General features: G+C 33.3%; 1 long non-coding RNA gene across 1 annotated transcript; it reads right to left on the bottom strand.

Annotated features, from left to right (window-relative positions):
* Positions 1 to 830: 830 nt before the first annotated feature.
* On the bottom strand, positions 831 to 2,593 carry LOC129300484 (uncharacterized). The gene is made up of 3 exons (XR_008590783.1): positions 2,317 to 2,593; positions 1,587 to 1,652; positions 831 to 1,038 (listed from the first exon to the last, which is right to left on the bottom strand). It is a non-coding gene; the product is annotated as an uncharacterized LOC129300484 (long non-coding RNA).
* Between the last annotated feature and the right edge of the window lie 21,670 nt (positions 2,594 to 24,263).

Genomic DNA, 24,263 nt, shown 5'->3' with positions numbered 1-24,263 from the left:
ATGTCTCTTTGTAATCATTTTATGATGTATACATTTATTGATAAACTATCTTCAATAATTTCTTTATATTTAACATATTTTATTGATCTAATTATTATTTTGATGTGTAAGGCACCTGCGCAATATGATGATAGTACCTAGGCATCTCATAGATAAGGTGATTTTGATAAATCCGCATTCTACCTTCCATCATGGATAGGGGTAATAGACCATGAGCAGTGAGAAAACAAATAAATGATATCGTCGATTACCTAACCCAACAAGTGATCGAGGATAATCAAATTTTCTTGGCATTATTTTGTGGCTGGTGAATCATTGTTAGTAGTGGCCGTATTTGAATTTTTTAATTAAGTTGTTTTTGTATAACACATGTAGATATTTTATGTACTCATTGTAATAGGGCTTATTGGATGATACTCGTGCGCAATCCATATAGAGGCATGATGTGGTACCTAGATCCTATCAAAGGCCATCTGGATAACTGGAAACATACCATGTTAATATTCAAAAAGTAAGTTAAATAATTTCTTTGCTTGTGTGTTAATTGTTCTTTACATGTGATTTTTCATATAAAATTTTGTACTATCATGTAGGGCTGTTTACTTGTCTGAAGCTTGTAACACCCTCAAATTTACAGACCGATTTTTCGCAAATTATTAATTCAAGAAATCATTTTTTTCTTTATTTTTTTTTTCATTGAACCTTATCATGGTAGAAAAATTTCTACCATGATACATCCAAGACAATATACCACAGGTCTTAAAATATCTAAAAAAAACAATTAGAACCATGAGGGACAGACATGATCCTCATAGCATGTTATTCAAATCAGATCATAAATCAAGAGGGACAGACATAATCCTCTTGGTCATATAAATACTTTTAATAAAAAGGATTAGAGTTTACATGCTTCACAAAGAAGATATGTCCTAAGTTGGCACAAGATACATTGTATAATCTAAAATAAGAGGCAACGTAAAAGATGGTGTCTCATACACCACAGTTACACCTCTGGTGCTTTCTCGGCCGGACTCGCTCCTGTAAAAATATTAACCACGGGGAATGAGACTTAAAAGTCCCAGTAACCAAAAATTAATATGTAATGATGCATGCGGATGTAACTAATCATGCGATTGCTAAGTGGGCACACAAACATTTAACCGAACAATACTTTCAAACAAACCGAACAAGTATTTAATTTGCATGACTGCACCTTATATCCTCCTTTCGCCATGCTCGGACGCCAAATCACCCGGCCAAAGGTGAGTTGGACCAAGCGACACGCCACTCATTGGGTCCAATGAGGGCTTACCACGTGGTAATAATTAACCGAACAGAAATTCCCATTAACACCATACATTAAAATACCCTGACAAGTCATGCATCATTCAAATATCCAAACAGGAATATATCCGAACAATAATATCTCATCATGATAAATAAAAATAAATTTTTAACCCACTTGGCAATAATTTCAAACAAGTATATACAGTATTTATTTTCAATAATTCATAATTTTTCCAAACAACAAAACAACACATAACCATTCACAAACACACTCATCACAACACATTAATAATGGTTACCTTGTGTCTTGAATAACAAGTTCCCCTTCACAACTCCTTTTTCACCACTATCTTTGTCAATATAATCTACATAGTTATTTCACAATACTATATATTAATTTTACATTAAAATAAATAACTCTAATTTAAAGAGTTAGAAAGTCTTAGATCTATAATCCATATTAACACTAATTTAAGATTTATGCCTCATTTAACTTCCCAAATTCTTTTCTAAAATTCTCGTACCCTAATAAACTATTTTTTTTATCCTCAAATCACTTCTAGTATCACAATTTTATCCTTCTATATTCTAAAAATTCGTCCAAAAATAAATTAAAAATTTTAAAATTATCCTGAAGCCTCAAATCACCTTTCTATAACCTCAAAAATACCTATTCATACTTAAATAAATATTTAATAATCATAGGTTTATCCCTACATCTCAGATTCCACATAAATTCAACCATATAGATCTAGATTTTAACTCAAAAATTCTTAAACATGAGTTTCAACCTCAAGAAAATATTCTATAATATTTATTATATCCCTAAGAGTTTTAACCTATATTTTTAATCCATCATATCATCAGATTAACTATCCTATAGAAAAATCCTAATCAAAATATTTACTCTATCCTACAAAATAATCATATCACTAGAAAGCTAATATTATTTAGAAAATAACTATAAAATTAATTTTGTAATTAAATAAATTTTTAAATGCTAATCTAAACAGGAAAGTTAGAACATACCTGAAGAAAAAGAAAATAATCCCCCTTGTGAGAAAACGCCGAGCAACGTGAGAGGAAGAGAGAAAAATAATATAAAAATGGGATTGTGAGTCCCAAAATTATATTAAAAAAAACTATAGGTTTGAATTTAATTATTCAAACCTTTGGGCCAAAAGTTGCAATTTTCTCTAAATTGCATCTTAGCCTCTCATGCTTCCTAATGCACACACCCCCTCCTTTTTATACATGAAGGCACCTCTTCTCTTCCCTCATCTAACCAATGTGGGACTTAGAAACAACAACCTTCCAACCCTTTTTTTTTGTTCCTTCTACCTTCTCTTTTTTTTTCAACACATACATAAAAAAAAATTATTTATGTATTATATCTTAACTAAATATTGCTTATGTGGTTTTAAATTTAAATTTTTAAATTCATAATTAAATACCTAACCATAATATTATTTCTAAATAACCTCAAATAATATAAATTCCTATTATTATCATTTTTTTCTCAAAACCTAAATTCCACAATTTCTTTATTATATAAAAATCAGGATGTTACAATTCTCCCCTCCTTTTAGAAATTTTGTCCTCAAAATTTAATAGATAAGCTTAGAAACTATGTACCTAAGCAAATAAATGTGGATAATCTCGCCTCATACTCTCCTCGGTCTCCCAAGTAGCATCACCTAGGGCTCCACCCTTCAAATCACCTTCACGAGTCGGATGGTCTTATTGCGCAGTTGTTTGTCCTTAAAGTCCTCAATTCGCTCCGGTTCGGATCTAAAGGTCAAATTCTCCCTCAATTCCACTTCTTCAGGTTCAATAACATGGGAGGGATCCGGGTTGTACTTCTTCAACTGTGATACGTGGAACACATTATGGATACCTGCAATCTGTGGAGGTAATGCAACTCTATATGCAGCAGATCCAATTCGCTCCAAGATCTCATACGGGCCCATAAATCTAGGTGTCAACTTCTTTGCCTTAATGGATCTACCAATGCCTGTCACCGGAGAAACCTTTAAAAATACATGATCTCCTACTTCAAACTCTAACGGACCGTCTCCTCTTATCGGCATAGCTCTTCTGTCGGCTCTGAGCTGTTAGCAATTTTTGCTTAATCATTGCAATCTTTGGGTGGTCTGCTCTACAATTTCTGGACCAATGATACTCCTCTCACTTAATTCTGTCCAACACAAAGGCGATCTACACTTCCTTCCATACAAGGCCTCATAAGGCGCCATCCCAATACTAGAATGATAGCTGTTATTATAAGCAAATTCAGCTAATGGCAAATGATTATCCCAACTACCTGGTAGTTCAATGGCACAAGCTCTCAACATGTCCTCCAAAGTCTGGATCGTCCTCTCTGTTTGTCCATCTGTTTGGGGGTGGTATGCGGTGCTAAAACTCAGTCTGGTACCCATAGCCTTCTGTAGCGCACCCCAAAAGTTTGAAGTGAACCTTGGGTCACGATCTGACACAATTCTAGAGGGTATACCATGAAGTCTAACTATCTCCTTAATGTATATCTCAGCAAATTTCTCTAATGTAGAGGTAAACTTGATCGCCAAAAAGTGAGCTGATTTGGTGAGTCGGTCTACTATCACCCAAATAGCATCCTTACTCGAGGGTGTTCTTGGCAGTCCAGTGATGAAATCCATGGAAATATCATCCCATTTCCACTTTGGAATATCTAACGGTTGCAGTGTTCCAGCTGGCTTCTGATGTTCTATCTTTATCTTCTGACACGTTAAACATCTAGAAACAAATTCAGTTACATCTTTCTTCATTCCTGGCCACCACCAACCTCGCTTCAAATCATGGTACATTTTAGTTATACCGGGATGAATTGTATATTTGCTCCTATGAGCCTCTTCTAAAAGGATATTCCTCAATCTTGGATCATTAGGTACACAAACTCTACCTTTATACCTCATCACTGTGTCCTCAGAGATGGTAAAATTTGGGGCCTTACCTGCCACTATCTCCTTCCTTATATTCTTCAAGTAGTCATCACTCTGCTGTGAGACTCTGAGATCTTCCCAAAATTTGCTCTCAAAGTCTGCTACCTGGAGTGCGGCCATTTGATGTTCAATCACATCTACTGGAACATCATGAAAACTGTTCCACAAATGATATTCATGAACCATCAAATGTGCAGCATGAATAGTCTTTCTACTTAAGGCGTCAGCTACCACGTTAGCCTTACCCGGATGGTAATGTAATTCAAAGTCATAATCCTTCAGAAATTCCATCCATCGTCGCTGCCTCATATTAAGCTCTTTTTGATCAAATAAATACTTCAGGCTCTTATGGTCACTGAAGATTTGAAACTTAGATCCATACAAGTAGTGTCTCCATATCTTCAGAGCAAACACAACTGCAGCTAACTCCAAATCATGAGTAGGGTAATTTTCCTCGTGTGGCCTCAACTGTCTGGAGGAATAGGCAACCACTCGGTCATTTTGCATCAAAACACATCCTAAACCCTTTAAAGAAGCATCAGTGTACAGAGTGTACGGCACCACAGGGTCAGGAATAGTCAACACTGGAGTAGTGGTTAACCTCTTTTTCAATTCTTAAAAAGCAGCTTCACATTTGTCAGTCCAAATAAATGGGGCATCCTTCTTAGTCAGCTTAGTTAAGGGCATCACAATTTGTGAAAATCCCTTAATAAAGCGACGATAATAACCTGCTAAACCTAGAAAGCTTCGTATCTCTGTAACAGATTTTGGCTGTTCCCACTTCATCACTGCATCAATCTTGCTAGGATCCACCGCAACTCCATCTCTGGACACAACATGGCCCAAAAACTTTACTTCTTGGAGCCAAAATTCACACTTATTTAATTTGGCATAAAGCTTATGTTCCCTCAAAACTTGCAAGACGATTCTTAAATGCTCACCATGAGCCTCCTCTCCTTTGAATAAATAAGAATGTCATCAATAAACACTACTACAAACTTATCTAAATAGGGTCGAAAGATCCTATTCATGTAATCCATGAATACCGCAGGAGCATTGTAAGTCCAAACGGCATCACCATGAATTCATAATGCCCATATCTCGTCCGAAATGCTATCTTAAGTATATCCTCCACTCTTACTCTCAATTGGTGGTACCCTGACCTTAAGTCAATCTTTGAGAAAACTGCTGATCCCACAAGCTGATCCAGCAAATCATCGATTCTCGAAAGTGGATATTTGTTCTTGATGGTTACTTTGTTCAATTGTCTATAATCAATGCACAATCGAAGGCTTCCGTCCTTCTTCTTTACAAAAAGAACTGGAGATCCCCAAGGTGAAACACTTCGTCTGATGAAACCCTTCTCAAGTAGCTCTTCAATTTGCTTTTTCAATTCTGCTAACTCTAAGGGGACATTCGATAAGGAGCCTTAAAAATTGGCCCTGTACCGGGTACCAATTCAATTGAGAACTCTACCTCGCGCTTTGGGGTAAACCGGAGACTTCGTCTGGAAATACATCCGCAAATTCTTTGACAATTGGGATATTCTTCACGCCTTCATCAATCTCAGCTTGGATAGAGAAGAAAACCATGTAGGCCTGGCAACCCTTCTTCATACATCTATCAACTTGCGCCGCCGACAAGAAAACATGATCTTGAGTCTCGACTGGGGTCACCGACAAAGAAGATAAAGACACACTCCTCTCTCTACAATCTAGGATAGCACCATTTGCAGCCATCCAATTCATTCCCACAATTACATCCATACCTCTCAGTGGTAGGATAATTAAGTCCATAGTTGTTTTCCTATTTTTAAACTCGACTACTAGGTTAAGGCATGCCTTAGCAGTCCTTACAGATTCTCCCGCAGGAGTAGACACATTCATATCAAAAGGTAAAATACACACAGGAAAATCAAGGTTCTTTACACAAGTTTCAGAAATAAAAGAGTGTGTAGCACCCGAATCAAATAGTGCAACAATATCATGATGAAGGATTTTGATGTTACCTCTAATGGCATCTGGGGAGTTCATGGTGTCCTGAGTAAGAGCAAACACACGACCAGAGACAGTAGGATGTTGGGAAGGGTTCTTCATATTTGAGCCCTGGTTGTCCCCACAAAACTTTGCAATGTGACCGGGTTTCCCACAAATGTAACAGACCCAGCACTGTCCGAAATGACGACGCCCGCATTTAGTGCACTGTTGAGAGCTCGCTGTACTCGGGGCAGGAGTAGATACTGTTGGGCTCCTCTGTGACCCGTGATAACTACTATGATAGCTCCTCTGTCCTTGGCCCCTTTGAAATGGACCCTTCTGCCTTCCTTGGTTCCATGAGCTACTCGAACCCTGATGGTTTTTCTTCATAATGCCTCCGGTGGGTCGAGGGTAGGTTGGGGGTCTACTATATGAATAACCCCTCTTCTCTCTCTCAACCTCCTTCTTACTGCGAGCTACTACTTGTAGTTTTATGCACATTTCATCATAATCTCGGATATCTAGATGAGCCAATTGTTCCCTCAATTCTGGTCTAGCCTTCTCCAATAAGCGCTTAGCCTTCCATTCGGAATCATCCCTATACTGCAGGTACGTGGAGTATCTAGATAACTCCTGAAACTTAGCAATGAATGTGTCCTCATCGAGGTTCCCTTGCTTAAAGGCATGGAATTCCGCTTCCTTCTCAGACCTTAACTCTGATGGAAAGTAATGCCTGAATAATTTTTCCTTGAATTCCTCCCAGGTGAGTGTAGAATCATCCCTGGGCCCTGCTGTCTCCCACCAATCTCTTGCTCCTTTCACTAGGAGCACTAATGCTACTTGTACTTTTTGATTGCTGGTGCATGTGACTACTCAAAAGATGGATTCGAGTCTCTTCACCCATTCCTCTACCACGGATGGTTTAAGGTTACCATCAAACGTAGGAGGGTTAAACTTCCTAACAGTTTCCCACACATCAGTAATGGTCGGTGGGGCTCTCTGTTCCTCCTGCCTAATTTCCTTCCTTCTAGACTCATGATCTCTCGGAGTGGCAGGATGTGAGGAACTGCCTTCCCCCACATGACTCTCAACATGAGCCCTATCTCCATTTTCAGTTACCTTTTGCCTCTTTAGCTCCGTCAACTCTTGTTCGTATCCTTGAACCTTGTCTGTTAATATTTTTACAAGCATTCTTAATTCCGCCAAGTCAGGCTCCTCATTTGGCAGTGGCGGTGGCAAGTGCTCATGTTGGAATCCTGAGTTACCACGAGTAACAGGCATTTTCTCTCCCCTCCTAAAGGATACAAGATATAAATAATAAAATTAGCCTAGCTATATAATGGCCATACAATGAGAAGCACCATAACAATGTATATTGCCAACCGACTATATGCAATGCACCATACATAATAAATATATATTAAATTCACACAAATAATAGTTTCAAACAAAAATTTAAATATGTGTTACTAAAATAGAGGCTCGAAACATGATGCTCTGATACCAATGTGTAACACCCTCAAATTTACAGACCGATTTTTCGCAAATTATTAATTCAAGAAATCATTTTTTTTTCTTTATTTTTTTTTCATTGAACCCTTATCATGGTAGAAAAATTTCTACCACGATACATCCAAGACAATATACCACAGGTCTTAAAATATCTAAAAAAAACAATTAGAACCATGAGGGACAGACATGATCCTCATAGCATGTTATTCAAATCAGATCATAAATCAAGAGGGACAGACATAATCCTCTTGGTCATATAAATACTTTTAATAAAAAGGATTAGAGTTTACATGCTTCACAAAGAAGATATGTCCTAAGTTGGCACAAGATACATTGTATAATCTAAAATAAGAGGCAACGTAAAAGATAGTGTCTCATACACCACAGTTACACCTCTGGTGCTTTCTCGGCCGGACTCGCTCCTGTAAAAATATTAACCACGGGGAATGAGACTTAAAAGTCCCAGTAACCAAAAATTAATATGTAATGATGCATGCGGATGTAACTAATCATGCGATTGCTAAGTGGGCACACAAACATTTAACCGAACAATACTTTCAAACAAACCGAACAAGTATTTAATTTGCATGACTGCACCTTATATCCTCCTTTCGCCATGCTCGGACGCCAAATCACCCGGCCAAAGGTGAGTTGGACCAAGCGACACGCCACTCATTGGGTCCAATGAGGGCTTACCACGTGGTAATAATTAACCGAACAGAAATTCCCATTAACACCATACATTAAAATACCCTGACAAGTCATGCATCATTCAAATATCCAAACAGGAATATATCCGAACAATAATATCTCATCATGATAAATAAAAAATAAATTTTTAACCCACTTGGCAATAATTTCAAACAAGTATATACAGTATTTATTTTCAATAATTCATAATTTTTCCAAACAACAAAACAACACATAACCATTCACAAACACACTCATCACAACACATTAATAATGGTTACCTTGTGTCTTGAATAACAAGTTCCCCTTCACAACTCCTCTTTCACCACTATCTTTGTCAACACAATCTACATAGTTATTTCATAATACTATGTATTAATTTTACATTAAAATACATAACTCTAATTTAAAGAGTTAGAAAGTCTTAGATCTATAATCCATATTAACACTAATTTAAGATTTATGCCTCATTTAACTTCCCAAATTCTTTTCTAAAATTCTCATACCCTAATAAACTATTTTTTTTATCCTCAAATCACTTCTAGTATCACAATTTTATCCTTCTATATTCTAAAAATTCGTCCAAAAATAAATTAAAAATTTTAAAATTATCCTGAAGCCTCAAATCACCTTTCTATAACCTCAAAAATACCTATTCATACTTAAATAAATATTTAATAATCATAGGTTTATCCCTACATCTCAGATTGCACATAAATTCAACCATATAATCTAGATTTTAACTCAAAAATTCTTAAACATGAGTTTCAACCTCAAGAAAATATTCTATAATATTTATTATATCCCTAAGAGTTTTAACCTATATTTTTAATCCATCATATCATCAGATTAACTATCCTATAGAAAAATCTTAATCAAAATATTTACTCTATCCTACAAAATAATCATATCACTAGAAAGCTAATATTATTTAGAAAATAACTATAAAATTAATTTTGTAATTAAATAAATTTTTAAATGCTAATCTAAACAGGAAAGTTAGAACATACCTGAAGAAAAAGAAAATAATCCCCCTTGTGAGAAAACGCCGAGCAACGTGAGAGGAAGAGAGAAAAATAATATAAAAATGGGATTGTGAGTCCCAAAATTATATTAAAAAAAACTATAGGTTTGAATTTAATTATTCAAACCTTTGGGCCAAAAGTTGCAATTTTCTCTAAATTGCATCTTAGCCTCTCATGCTTCCTAATGCACACACCCCCTCCTTTTTATACATGAAGGCACCTCTTCTCTTCCCTCATCTAACCAATGTGGGACTTAGAAACAACAACCTTCCACCCCTTTTTTTTTGTTCCTTCTACCTTCTCTTTTTTTTTTCAACACATACATAAAAAAAATTATTTATGTATTATATCTTAACTAAATATTGCTTATGTGGTTTTAAATTTAAATTTTTAAATTCATAATTAAATACCTAACCATAATATTATTTCTAAATAACCTCAAATAATATAAATTCCTATTATTATCATTTTTTTCTCAAAACCTAAATTCCACAATTTCTTTATTATATAAAAATCAGGATGTTACAGAAGCTATAAAGAATTGCCTGTAATTGAAAACTCTATTACTTATGAAGACACATTTGAATGGATGATAATTAAGGTATATATTTACTCTAAATTTATTTCATCAAATTAAGTTTATTATATTATAACTAACTTTATTTTTTGGTTTGGTGATGAAAAAAGTCCAAAATAATTTAACAAGGTTGTTGATTGTGATTATAGCATCATGAGGCACTCGACGCTCCTTAAAGGAAAGTATGGGGGAATATGCATTTTAACCCATTAAAATTAATGGCTAGTTGGAAACAAATTTTGTGTTTAATGAAAAATAAACTCAAGTAATATTATTAAATTTTTAGTCTAGTACGGAACAATTGAAAACTATAATTAGATATTAGTTTTCATTAGTTATAAATTTTTATCAGATAATTATCAATGGAAAATTGACAACTTTAATATAAGAAATTCATAAATTCAGTATATGAAATTGACAATTAATCACTTATATGTCCTTGCCATGAACCTAATTCTATTTGTGTTCTGTTAATTCTCATGATACAAAAGACTTCCAACTTTTGGAATATGGACTTTTTTATGAAGAAACAGAGCAGTGCAAGGAAACTTTGTAGCAGGAAATTGTACAGGAGATATTTCTGTAGTTGCTATTAATCGATGCGTGTACTATTCTCAACATCAAGCATGCTGATGTTATATTAGTGTTTGATATATGCTAAACACCTACGTCATACACCTGACATAACATTGGATATACATATTTTGTTTTGTTCTGGTGCCAGTGAAAGAATCTTATTACATGTCCAGTTTAGTAGATGAGCTTCTCAAGTTTCAATTCAACATGTTTAATTTGTTAACTATAAAGGTAAATGTTGGAATATTAAGATGTGATTAGTGTTTAATCACTTTGTTGGTAGGCATTTCTAAATTTATATAAAGGAGCCACATCATTGTGTTGAGCCAAGGGGTTTTAAATTTTAATCCCACCTTAAGAGAGAGGTTAACTAAGGTCCTCACCTCAAGTTAGTTCTCAAAATGGGGTTTATTCATTATTCAAGTGGGTTGATTAATTTGTAGTCCTCCAAGTGAAGGAAGTTAGTATTGTTTGTAAATTATCATTTGAGTTGATTAGTAAAATGTTTTCTTCCTCATCATTTTCTCAGCATGGTAATCACAGGCATCTGGTCGTTTGGGCCTGAAGAACAGCCCCTTTCTTCTGGTACGAAGTAGTGAAAAAAAAATGGAAGGAGCAAACAATTAATCAAGAACTGGGCTTCTGGTAAAATAAGATCCAATCCAAGAACGTAGTGCAAGTCTCGTCTCTTTCGGAGGTCATGCGGCGTCTGTTCACTCCGCCTTCTTCGATTTATCGGTTGCCACACCAGATTCCGACGGTGAATGATGAAAAGAACGACGGCCGCCATTGAGAAAGATCCAAAAGCCCATCAACATTGCTGGAGATTACCCTTGGCCGCAAACGATTTCATCATTGTCTCTCTATCTCCTTTCCACTCTCAAAGCGTCGATCTCTTCTGGCCGTTTGCAGAGAGATGCGTTGTCGTTGGCGTTTCCACGGTGGCCATGGGTTTTCAGAAGACTTTCTGGAGTGCGGCGGCTATTCTCTAATAAAGGCTAGAAGCAGCTAGAGACCAAGCACGGGCTGCAACGAATGTGGATCTAAGTTGAGTGCAAGAAAGACAGGAAGGATCTTGCATCTCAGATTTTATTTCGGGTTCTTGCTCTTCGCTGCACCGTTTTGATTTCCGTCTCACAATATTTTTTTCTCGCCATGCTTCTTCGGTTTCTGTCAGATTTGCCACGGCCTTGTTATTTGAGGCAGATGTTTCAAGAATTGTGTCTTCGACTTTTATCCAGAATGCCCCACCTTCTTCATCCTGATCTGTCCATTACTCCGTCTCTGATCAAGTGCTCCGAAGGACGTCGGGGCATTACAGAGTGCGTTCAGCGATTGGATTCTTGTTTGTGTTCCTTGTAGCCACGTCTTCAGCGACCTTGAATCGAATTCGCTTAGGCCATGTCGTCTGTTTGGAGTGGTAAATTTAAGTTTCTGGGTCAAACATGATCCGAGGACAGCTAGACCTTCAATCTCGGATTTCACATTTCGACTCTTCAATATTTGCAGAACTGGGTCCATTGGAACCTTGTTTATAGATCTATATCTTGTATAGATAACCTTGATTCTCGTCTTCAGTTAGTTCTTGCAAATAAACTTGGGTTATTTCGCATCGTTTTTGGTCAAGAGATTGAATTGTTGCAAATGGTAGTAGACAAGTGCCTGTATGTGGCATTGATCTTAAGAGAGAGGCAAAAAAAAAAAAAAAAAAAAGGTTCTTGCATTGCAGGTCGTAAATCGTAATCCTCCAGATACAGAGTATGAAATTTATGATGCCATATGCATGATAAGATCCTGTGGCACACTTTATGGCGATGATGATGACTTGAACTTCAATATCCTGTCATGCACTGCCAAGTTTTGATCTACCTGGCTACCATGGACGAGATTTCCATTCTCAGTTTTGCAGTGAAGGTTCATTGGATCCACAAGTTTCTTCATGTGGGGGTTCAGCTACTGTGAATCACATTTTGAAGGAAGAAGGCTCAGACTGATATGGTACAAAAGATGCAGAACGTAAATAAAGTTGAGGGGATATGGTGTGTGTATTGGCACGTGGGTACCTCACAAAGAAGCACTTTGCTTTTAGTCTCAAGCTCACAGCCTGACATGGGCTCGCTAAAGTTTGAAAATTATTTTGTCTGGACATGGATGGCTCCAATTACTTGTATGGATTCTTTGACCAAGCATTGAAAGAAGGAATGAAAGAAGATGAAGCTGAAGACTTGAAAAGAAAGGAATGCAAAATGGCCAGAAGATTGCCGTAGAAAGGCAAGCTGATAAAGCTTAAAGCTCCTCAAAATTCCAGGAGACTTTTGTTTTCATCCTACAAGTGTCGGATAGTTTGTATTGGTCTAAGTTGACCAATAAGTTGCGTGGTTAATATTCCACTTATATTGTTGTTCCCTCATTGTTGTGCTGGCAAGTGAAACACCTAAAGTTATAGAGGTGTCAGCTTGAGAGGATGTTAAAATATTAAAATATAATTAATATTTAATCACTTAGTTAGTAGGTATCTCTAAATCTATACAAAGAAATCACTTCATTGTGTTGAGTTAAGGGGTTTTCATCCCACAATTAAGAAAGAGATTAGCTAAGATCCTCTTCTCAAATTAGTTTTTAAAATGGGGTTTGTTTATCATTCAAGCAGGTTGATTGATTTGAAATCCTTTAAGCGAAGTAAGTTTGTATTATTTGTAATCATCACTTGAGTTGATTAATGAAATGTTCACCTCATCATTTTGTCAACACTAAGTTTGATGCAGAAGATTTCAACTTGTGGCATATCAAATTATGAGTCTCACCAAATGACCAAATAAAAATAGAGGAGTGCAGTGTAATTATGGGCTGTCTCCGCCATTGTACCTCATAAGTCGTGAGCCCCACTTTTATATTTTTGGTGGGGAAACCAAGGGATTACTGGTAAGAAAATATGAACTGTTGCCGAAAATTGTTAATTCAGTCCATAAACAATTAAATGGTTTGTTTCTTGGCCCGGAAACTGAAGTCTGTTGGTTTTGGGTATGTTTATTGGCCCACCTGTGTGTATCTCACATGGCAAGATAATAATCATCCGATTTAATTGAATGAATTTAAGAGATTATGTTATATAATACTTACAAAGTATTAAATCTCAAATTTTTGAAGGAGACAATATATGTAATAAGTGTTTTGATCATGATAATTGTTTTCAATTTTTAGATAAAAATCTATCTTAATAATTCTCAAGTATTGATGAAATCTAATGAGTGTGATTAGATTGAGTGGACTTAAACTATTCATTAAATGCAAAGCGGTGTAAATGATCATTTGAATATAGACATTTTATTTATTCTTCCCCTCTATGTGTTGATGGTGTTTCAACAAAATTGTGTACTGCTCTATTCAACAGCTGCAACTGCAACGCCTCACAAATATAACGCTCCAAAATCACGACCAAACTATCCTCTACCTGAATCATATTGTATGCATCGAGAGCAAAATATGCCTGTTGCTGTTTATAAGCCAATTAACTTTTTATATATAATGCGCGCGCGCGCATAAATCAGGAACGTGCTGACACAATACTTTTATGAGGATTACTGATAACTGAAAAAATGCTTATATTATTATTATTATTGTTATTATTATTATTATTATTATTAAGTCAAATGGCTTTCTATCGAATTTATGTGTGTGTATATATTAGATATAAATGAAAGTTTCTTTAATCCAACCAGCTCTGAGATTTGACTATTATATATAGTAGTATACTTCTGTGGTTTTATTTATAAGGTAGAGAGAAGATTAATTTTAATATTGTTTTTAAGTCATTTCACTATTTTTTATGTTTATTTTTATCTTTCTACCCTTATGAAATGTTAAAAAAATTGACTAAAAATAGCTTCTTTTGTTTTTATTAGGAGTAGAAGTAAAAATTTATTAAATTTTAAGACAAAGTTAACAAGGTTTGAAGTTTTTCTTGGTTTTGGTGACTGCTTATTATGTTTTTTTTTTATCTACTACTTTAGAAATCTCCTATTATACTTCCTCTGATTTTATTTATAAGTCACTTCTAGTATGTTTTACTGGTACAAAAAAAAACCTTAAATCTCATTAACTTTACTTTAAAATTTAACAAGTTTTTACTTTTACTTCTAAAAGTTCTTAAATCTTATTATTGATATTTTTATTTAAAATATTTAATAAGGATAAAAATGTAAAGAGAAGCATTAAAAATTGACAAGTGTTTTATAAATGAGACTAAATTTTTTCTTCTCTTTATCTTATAAATAAAATTAGAAGAGTATTTCTTTTATCTATGGACCTCCTAAAGGGCGTGAGCGGCTACAAGTGTGGCACTTGGTTAGCAATTAGTATGATGGGCTTTTGGCTATGTGTGGGAGATTTCAATGATATTGTCTTCCAACGAGAGGGAGAGAAAGGGTGATAGCAGTCTAATAGATATGGGTTTGCGTGGTGCAATGGCAGACAAAAGTTGGCAACAATCAGAGAGCGCAATGACTGCGCTTTGGATAATGTGGATCCAAGTGATCAATTCTTCAGGGTGCAAGGGATCTGATCATCATCTGCTGTTAGTGGATCTGTGTTTCCAGACTGGTAATGCTCTTAAATCCTTCAAGTTTGAAGAAATTTGGACCACTCATCCAGGATTTTTGGAGGTGGTGAACAATTGTTGGTCCCTACGGTCCATAAATTAGTAGTAAGAATAATAGTAATTAAGAGTAGCAGCAGAAGAGTGGTCCATGCTCATTCTGGTGAGCACCGTCACCTTATTGAGATTTGGACTTTTCAAATTTTAGATTTAAAATTTTTTTAATTTTTATTTTATATTTATTGAAATAAAAATTTCCAAATTTTTAATAAGTAATTTATCATCAATGAGAACAGTACATAATTAATCTTGATGATTTAATTTAATATTAGTATTTTTATTTTTATAAATTGACCATTCAAATATCTCTAAATATTCACGATTTAATAATAAATTTTTTATAATTTTTATTTTAATAAATACAATACTAAAATTGAAGATAATATTTTAACTGGTACTTTTAAAAAAATAAATTTTTTTAGTTGAAAATTTTAAATCCTTGTATAATCAATGTATAAAATTATAAAAAATTTTAATATTAAATTTGGAGAATCCAAATTAAATCCAGACTATTCAGTTGATAATAAACATTTTTATTAAATTCTTAAATAATTTTTATAATTTTTTATTTTAATAAATATAAAATAAAACTTTAAATTTAAACCATTTAAATTACATCATTTGGATGGTCAAGATCTTATGAGGCTGAAACCCGATCAGCACTGAAGATAATTCCGCAGAGGATGAGCAGTATTATTATTATTATTAATATTATTATTGAATGCTTACCCTTAGCCTCTGAATGTCCACCAGGCCAAGTCATTTACAGTCTTGATAGCCAATTTATTTCCCAACCAACCTCTGTGCCGTCACATTATTTTCGTCCTTCTCTCTTACTTAAATTTCACAGTTGATTGAAGAATGATCCTTTTCCCCCCTTTCTTTTTTGAAGTAATGGCTATATCATTTTATACCAAAAATACAATTACAGTACATACTAAAAGCCTGGTGCTTTCTAATTTGAATGATGAGAGTCTTCATTTTTTTTTACTGTAGCTAACGGGCAACGTAAAGTAGCAACTTGTAATACCTCTACAAGCGAGATCGACTTGGTTCTCATCAAATAAACTGTGTCTCGTTTTGTCCGAGCTTTTGCCTTTTCTTGGTTTTCAGTTTTATGAAAATTTTTTTTATCTAAACAGTAAGTTGAATGGAGTTAATAATATCCAAAATTATTAATGCTACAAAGTAGAGTGCAATAAATAATCCCCCTGTCTGAGGATATTTAGTTTTTTGACCATATAATGGATGCTCGGTGGCAGTTGAGCCTGCGTCCTTTTATGTTTTCGTTCTGACTGTTTCTTTTTGGTTTTGCTCTTTTGTTGCTTTTCTTTTACAGCAGTTAAATCCTAAAACGTTTTAATAAATGGTAGTTAGATTCTTGATAACTTTGTTTTTATTTTAAATTTTAAATTATAAATATCAATTTAAACAGTTAGATAAAAATACTAATTATAATAGAGTTATATTTAAAACATGAATACCTTATTAGCAATTGGAAGTTATGTATTTATAATTATTTGAATTAATATTTATAATTTATTTTTTTTTAAAAAAAATATTGCCTCACCCGCTTCGATGGACGTTGGCAGGGAAACAATGTTGAATTTTCGACTCATACGCTCATATTTGAGAGTCCTACTATTCGAACTATTGGAATCCCACTCTCATTGGCATTAGTGGTCCATATAGCACACTCTGAAATCTGTTTGAGAGAAAAGCGTTGGAAGGACCTAGGTTGAATTCAACAAGCATGTGAGAAATGATTAGAATCTCAGAGATGCTTGGCTTTGCATTCATTTCATTTCCTTGTAGTTTCAATTATGTGCATAACAAGTAGTATCATTCTAGAATTCAATTCTTAAAGTTGTGTATGAAGAGCATTACTTAAAAGAGAATAATACCTTAAATGACGCTTAAAATTTTTTTTTTTATCTTTTTATAAATTAGTCTCTTGACTGTTGATTGTGTGATACCTTAAAAAATGATACCTTAAAAAAATAATACGCGCGCGCACACAAAAAGTTACTAAGTATTATGGTAGCATCGTGGCATTTTCTAGATGACAATCATGATAGTGTCTTTAATTTCTTTGGCCCTCTTCTCTTTCCTTTCTCATGTCACCATTCTCATTGCCCAGTTTGACCTCAACTAGTTCGGAATGTATAGGGATTATTTCTTTGACAGAGTAAACTACACAAAAGGAAGTGCCTACCAATCCAACCTCAACGTCTTCCTTCACAATTTCACTTCCCGACCCAAAAATTGACTATGGCTTCTACAATTCTTCTCATGGCCGAAACCCTAACATAGTTTACGCACTCGGACTTTGCAAAGGAGATTTGAATCCAGATGCTTGCCATTCTTGCCTCAATTAATGCCACTATGCTTCTCCCAATGTGAAATAAGAAAAATGACAAAGAGAGAATATGACAGAAAAATGATTCTTGTTATTATTATTGATTGTGAATAAGGTATATTATATAGAACTTGCAGAGCCACAGTTGTGCAAGCACACAATTGTGTAGAAACAATGAAAAAGGCACAATATTTGTGTCTGCTATAAAGGATAAGAACAAATAAAATATTTACTTCAATATCTTCTAGTATCTTCTAAAATAATAGACTTAGGTTTAGACTGATCATATGAATTGCAATTGGCATTGGACTTGTATAGAATATGGGCCTTATTCTTAACTCCTCCCCTCAAACCGAGAGGATATGTCAATGACATTGAATTTGCTCCTCATATATATGATATGAGAATGATACAATGGTTTTGTAAATAAATCAGTATTATGTTCTTTTGATGGAACATCGTTGATCTATAATTTTCTTGCAAGAACTTGATCTCTCATATAATGAACATCTATCTCAATATGCTTTGTTTTAGCATGATATACTGAGTTTTTTTAGCCAATGTTGTTGTACTGATGTTGTCACACCAGGGATGTATCTACATTAGGGATAGAGGGGGCAATTGCCCCCACTAGAAAAATAAAAATTTTATTTAATTTTTAGTTAAAACTATACTTGCCCCCTCTTTAAAATTATAATTGTCCCCAAAAAAAAATTAATTGCCCCACACTCTCTTTAACATTGTCAAGCATACATATTAAAAAACATTGTTTACTCATATTTATTATAAAAATAAATTTATGTTGCAAATGACATTAATATATATTTTTAAAATTATCATATATTTTATTTATATATTATTTTTATTAATATTTATAATTATATTTTCTTCAAAATAATTAATATTTATATTTAGTATAAATTTTGCCCCCTCTAATAAATTTTTTTGAGTCTGTCATTGTGTCACACCATATGATAGGTGTGCAAGTTCTTGGAATCCATAGCTCAGAGAGTAAAGAATTAATCCAAGTAATTTCTGAAAGCAATGTTAACCAAGGCTCTATATTTTAATTCAGTGCTTGATCTAGCTATAACACTTTGTTTTTCAGAGCACCATGACACTAATGATTTGCCAAGATATACACAATAGCTAGTCACAAACCCCCTAACAATTGGACATGCTGCCCACTTTGCAGTTATAATACTGGTGCAAGCCATTCCTTTGAGATATCTGAAGATACGTTTGACTCCTTTCCAATGTTCTGTGGTAGGTTTGCTAAGAAACTGACTTAGTTAATTTATGAGTGAGTTAAAAGTTGAGAAACTGAGTTGCAATGAGTCATAGTTGAGAGATTAAGTTACAAGTGAGTTAAAAATTAAAAATTAAAAGATTAATTTTTTTAAAAAAAATATATGCTTAAATCATTATCATCATCAACATTGTTAAGTCAGATGGCTTTCTATTGAATTTATATGGGTGTTTATATGGATACAGATGAAAGTTTTTTTTAATGCCCACTCAATTAACTCAAGGCAATATATACAACCAGCACTAAGATTTATCCAGCGAATGACTGGTCTTCTCGTACGATTCTTAGAAAAATTTGAGCTTTTTCTTTAAAAAAATATATTTAAAGACTGGGTTTAAAAATTCAAAATATCCATTTTTAGATTTACAGGTTAAACTAGCCGGAAAGCATCCATTTTCTTTGTTAAGAATCTGGTTTGCCTGCTAGAATATAGTTATGACTAGGGATTAAAATCCTTAGTTTGTACTCCCTCCGTTTCTATATATAAAAAATTTTTTAAAATTTTTTTATTTCTCAATATAAGAGGTTATTAATATATTTTTTAATGAATGAATCATTATATCCTTATTTGAATTAAAAAGAAAAAAAATAAGTACTTTATTTAATTTATTTTAAAAAAGAGATTTATTTTTTATTTATAATAATTAGGGGTAAAATTAAAATATTATTATATTTTTATTAAATAATTAATTTTTATTAATTTGAATGATTCAGTTAAAAATATCTTATATGTGAAAATGGAGGAAGTAACTGAGATCATGGTAAATTGTTAATTATATAATATTCAATCTTTTCGCCCAGACCCATTCAATGTGAAGTTCCAAACCGCTAAGCCAAGTCATTCTCAATCTTTAATAGCACTTCATTTCCAAACCAACGTCATCAAATGCCGTCACATTAATTAAATATATTTGTAAAATATTTTTTAAATAATCATCAACCATTTTAAATTTATTACTCATTATGCGATGGAGATCGAACGTCCCCTGCGTTAAAGCTTTCACTGCCTACCATTGAGATCTTGCTTGTTGCTAAAACGGTATTAGTTGCTCTGCTCATTTCATCAATTTAAAGAAAAATAATAATAAAATCACATCAAAATATATAAATAACAAATAGGTCCTTTAAAATGTTATAATTCTTCTGAAGTTTTTAAATACCTTGTTGACATTAATAATTTAAGTTAAATGATTAAATTACTTCTTATTTAAAGTAAAAAAAAAAATAATGGGTTCACACTTTTGTTCAATTCTTGCTGCTCATAAAATAAAAGTTATGATTGCTTAAATAAAAATTATAATTAATTATTTTTAAAATTTAGACTTAAATGATAAAAGAAATTTCACGTGACAAGTTACAATTTCTTGTTTAATTCTTATTGTGATTGGTTATTTTCAAAACTTGGACTTCAATAATAAAATAAATTTTACATGAGAAATTGTGATTTCTTGTTCAATTTTTGCAATTCACAAAATCAAAGTTATAATTGCTTAAACAAAGTTGCAATTGAGATTGAATATTTTCAAAACCTATTTTAAATCATAAAAGAAATTTCATGTATGAGGTTGTGAATTTTTTTTATTTTTATGATTCACAAAACGAAAGTCATGATTACTTAAACAATGGTTATAATTGAAAAAATGAAGCGAGATTTGTTATTTTTATTTAACCTAAAATCATTAATGTCATAAAAATACTCTTGAATTTCAGAGAAATTATTAAATTTTAAGAGACCTTATTGTCATTTATACATTTTAATGAAATTTTACTGTCATTTTTTCTAAATTCAATGTAATTATATATATATATATATATATATCATTCTTTGACCTTGTGTTAGTGTACAGCCTACACTTTTATACAATAATTTGATTAAAATATATTCTGGTGTGAATATATATATATATATATATATTCAAATCTATTCACCCAGCCCATGTATAAAAAGATGTTTTTAATTTTTATTAGTCATCAAAACACTTTTATTTTTTTAATTGTGCGGTGGAGATTGAATTAGTGCCTCGTGCAACCCCGGGGATAATTACTAGTTTCAGTAATTTGTGACTTTATTATATTTTAGTTATTACTAATATCATTCATTATTTGACATATAATTTCCTTTTTAATTTTATTTTAGTTAAGCATATGCTTGTCCAAAGTTGTTAAATTCGTGAGTTTAAGTAAACACATAACAGAAATGTAAACTCGAATCGTAAACTCGTAAGAATTTACCTTTATAATAAATAACCATTCAAAATTTATTATAAATAATTAAAATAAAATATGGTTGTAATTTAATTTAAATATTTAAAATATAAATCATTAAATTTAAATGCTTACATTGATAAACTATCATCCAAAACATAGAAAATTTAAAACAACTAGGGAAACTTATTTTTGGTATTTTTTTATAAATATTTTTATTTTCTTTTTAAGTTTTTTTCCCTCTTTGCACTGGATTATTTAACTTTTATGAACCAAATTCTTCATTGTTTATATTTAACTTGCTCAACTCAAAAAAAAAAAGTTAACAAGCTAAACAAGTTTAGTGCTTGCATTTAGCCTAAGTTTATGAATTAATTGACACAAAAATATAAAAACAATAAACTCAAAGGTAAACTTGCGAGTTTAATTGAGTTTGTGTCTAGTACGAGTTTATGAGTGAGTTAATCAATTTTATTAAAGCAAACATAAAAATATTAAAACTGAAAAGTCAACTCCAGAGTTTGACAATTATGTGCTTGTCCCCATTTCTTTCTTTTTTTAATAGAACTCTGTTAAACTACTCTCTGGACTTAAGCAAGTCGGCTAAAATTAATTAACTGATAAATATTTTTACAACATTCTACTATTATATCTTTAATAAATTAAAGTCATGATTTAAGTTAGGAGTGAATTAGACAAGGTATTTAAAAAAAAATGAATTATAATATTCCATTAAAGTTTCTAGAATGCCGTACATTAAAAATCACGGACTAAGGTTTCATATTAGGACGACAAGGGTACAAAGGATAACCAAATGGAGGCTCTGGGAGAAAAAATAATATATGGGCCATGCATGTAAAGATTAAAGATGTATGGCTATACATTAAGCTTAAATAAAGTGGTCTATTTGGAAAAGTTTTAAGGCTTAAGGGTGTAATTGTTATGGAGTATAGAGACTAGAGTAATATTTATAATTTGTTGATGGACCAAACTGTAAATATCACGGACTTAAGTTCATAAATAGGGGCCGTTGTCTCTGAATTAGAATTAAGCATAGTGTGAAATTGATTATTTGACCCTTCAAGAGAACCATAAGAAAATTTGTGATGTTTACATTTGAAAAAATTCCAGTAGATCGATCCATCAACATATGAAATCTTGTAATTACATTTTGACTATTGATTGAAGTACACTCTCGCATTCAGTTTTCTATTATTTTGAGATTGTATATAAGTTCATGGAATTTTGTGAATTGCAATCAATTCTATAGTTTGAGTGTGAATTCGATTAATTGAGAACGGCCAATTCCAACATATGGATGTGGTCAGAGCAAGTGCGGGACAAGTCAAAACTGGAGACTGGCGTATACACAAGATAAATATATTTTGTTTAATAGTCCCGTTTAATTTGTCCGCAACCACATGCGTCTCAGTCGATGACTGTTCCGGAAAAATGCAGTGGGTTTTTATATTTTTATTTTATTTTCTACAGCACGACTTAATCAAGGAATTTGACTATTCAAACTCCAACTTAATGTTCGCTAAATATATAGCTCCTCAGTTACATGGCTGATCATTTTACCCTCATTACTTGTATTGCGAACAACTTTAGTAATAGCCCAAAATGGTTCAACTACTCTATTATTATCCTGCGTGCCATTATGGCCTATCGTTTCTTTGGCCTTTTTATTTCATTCCTCTCACGTTCTTATTCTCACCGCCCAGCCTGAATTCCGAGATTACAATTGTTACCCAAGAGAAGTAACTTCAAGAACGCAAGTGTCTACCACACAATCTCAAGGCCATTCTTTCTAATTTCATGTTCCGACGACACAAACATTGAATATGGGATTCATCAATTCTTCTTATGGCCAAAGCCCTGACATGGTGGTTATGCACTTGGATTCTGCAGAGGGATGTGAAGCAGGTCCCTGCCGTACTTGCCTCCACAACGCCACAATCCGTCTCCCACAACAAGGTGTCCCATCGGAAGGAGGCTGTCGGAATCTATGACGATTGCATGTTTCAATACTCATATCGCCAATATATGGGACATACAAATACAACATCTCTGATGTAAGATACTTGTGGAACCCGGCAAAATTCAACACAAAACTCACTGGTGCATATGTAGAGGTGCAATTGGATAAAGTAAAGAGCCAAGCACCGACCGGGGAGTCTCATCGTAGGTTCGCAGCATCGAATGATACAACAAGCAAATCTGGGGATGTCTATGCTTTTGCTCAGTGCAGTCCCGATCTGTCTCAGGATGATTGCAGGTCCTGCTTACAGAATGTTATGATGGAATCCCACTGTGTTGTGAAGGAAAGAATGGTGTTAGGGTTATAAATCCCAGCTGCTACATTAGATATGAGAGCTACCCTTTCTATAACTACACCCTGTTTCATCACAGCCATCTTCTCCACCATCCACCACAGTAACGGGCCCGGAAGGTACCTGCCTAATCCTATTCTTCATCGTTCAACCATATACAGGAACCCTTATTCAAATAAATAGGAGTAGTTTGAGAAAATAAAATAAAATAAAATAAATGTGAGAGATAAAGAAAATTGAAAGTCTAAAAATTTAGAACCAAAACATAATTTTCAACTAGCTTCTATTTTATTGGCCAAAAAAAAAAAAACCAGCTTCTATTAACTTATTAAGAATCAAAGAAGTAAGTATGTAGTGTATCAATGGGTGCATATAATTTAAAATTAATATAATAGATGGCTGAGATTAAATACTTAGGAACGCTTCAGATTTAAATGGGTGGGAAGCCACGTGGAGACATTTAAAGAGCTTGAGCGAGGGACGGCTGAGATCTCTCCGCCTAGGGCAACAAGCATAATGTGGAAGGATTTACTCCATCTTAATTTTTTTTTTTTTTTGGGTTCTAGTTTTGGTAGAAAGTCCTCCTAATCAACCTGCTAGCCACAGCGCCGTCGCGCTGCCTATATAATAATATAATTCTAAATTATATATACATGCAGAATAGATTTTATATAACACATACATGCAGAATAGATTTTATAAACACATATTCTTATGATATGTGAAGGTTGCGTTCTGCTTGTTTTTTCAGAGTGGAGGATTTAAGTTACATCTTAGTTTAT

This window comes from Prosopis cineraria, unplaced genomic scaffold (assembly GCF_029017545.1).
Source record: "Prosopis cineraria cultivar Desert tree isolate PC_DT_omini unplaced genomic scaffold, ASM2901754v1 PC1614, whole genome shotgun sequence".
In the NCBI taxonomy this organism is placed as follows: Eukaryota; Viridiplantae; Streptophyta; class Magnoliopsida; order Fabales; family Fabaceae; genus Prosopis; species Prosopis cineraria.
This window is presented reverse-complemented; position numbering and strand designations above follow the sequence as displayed.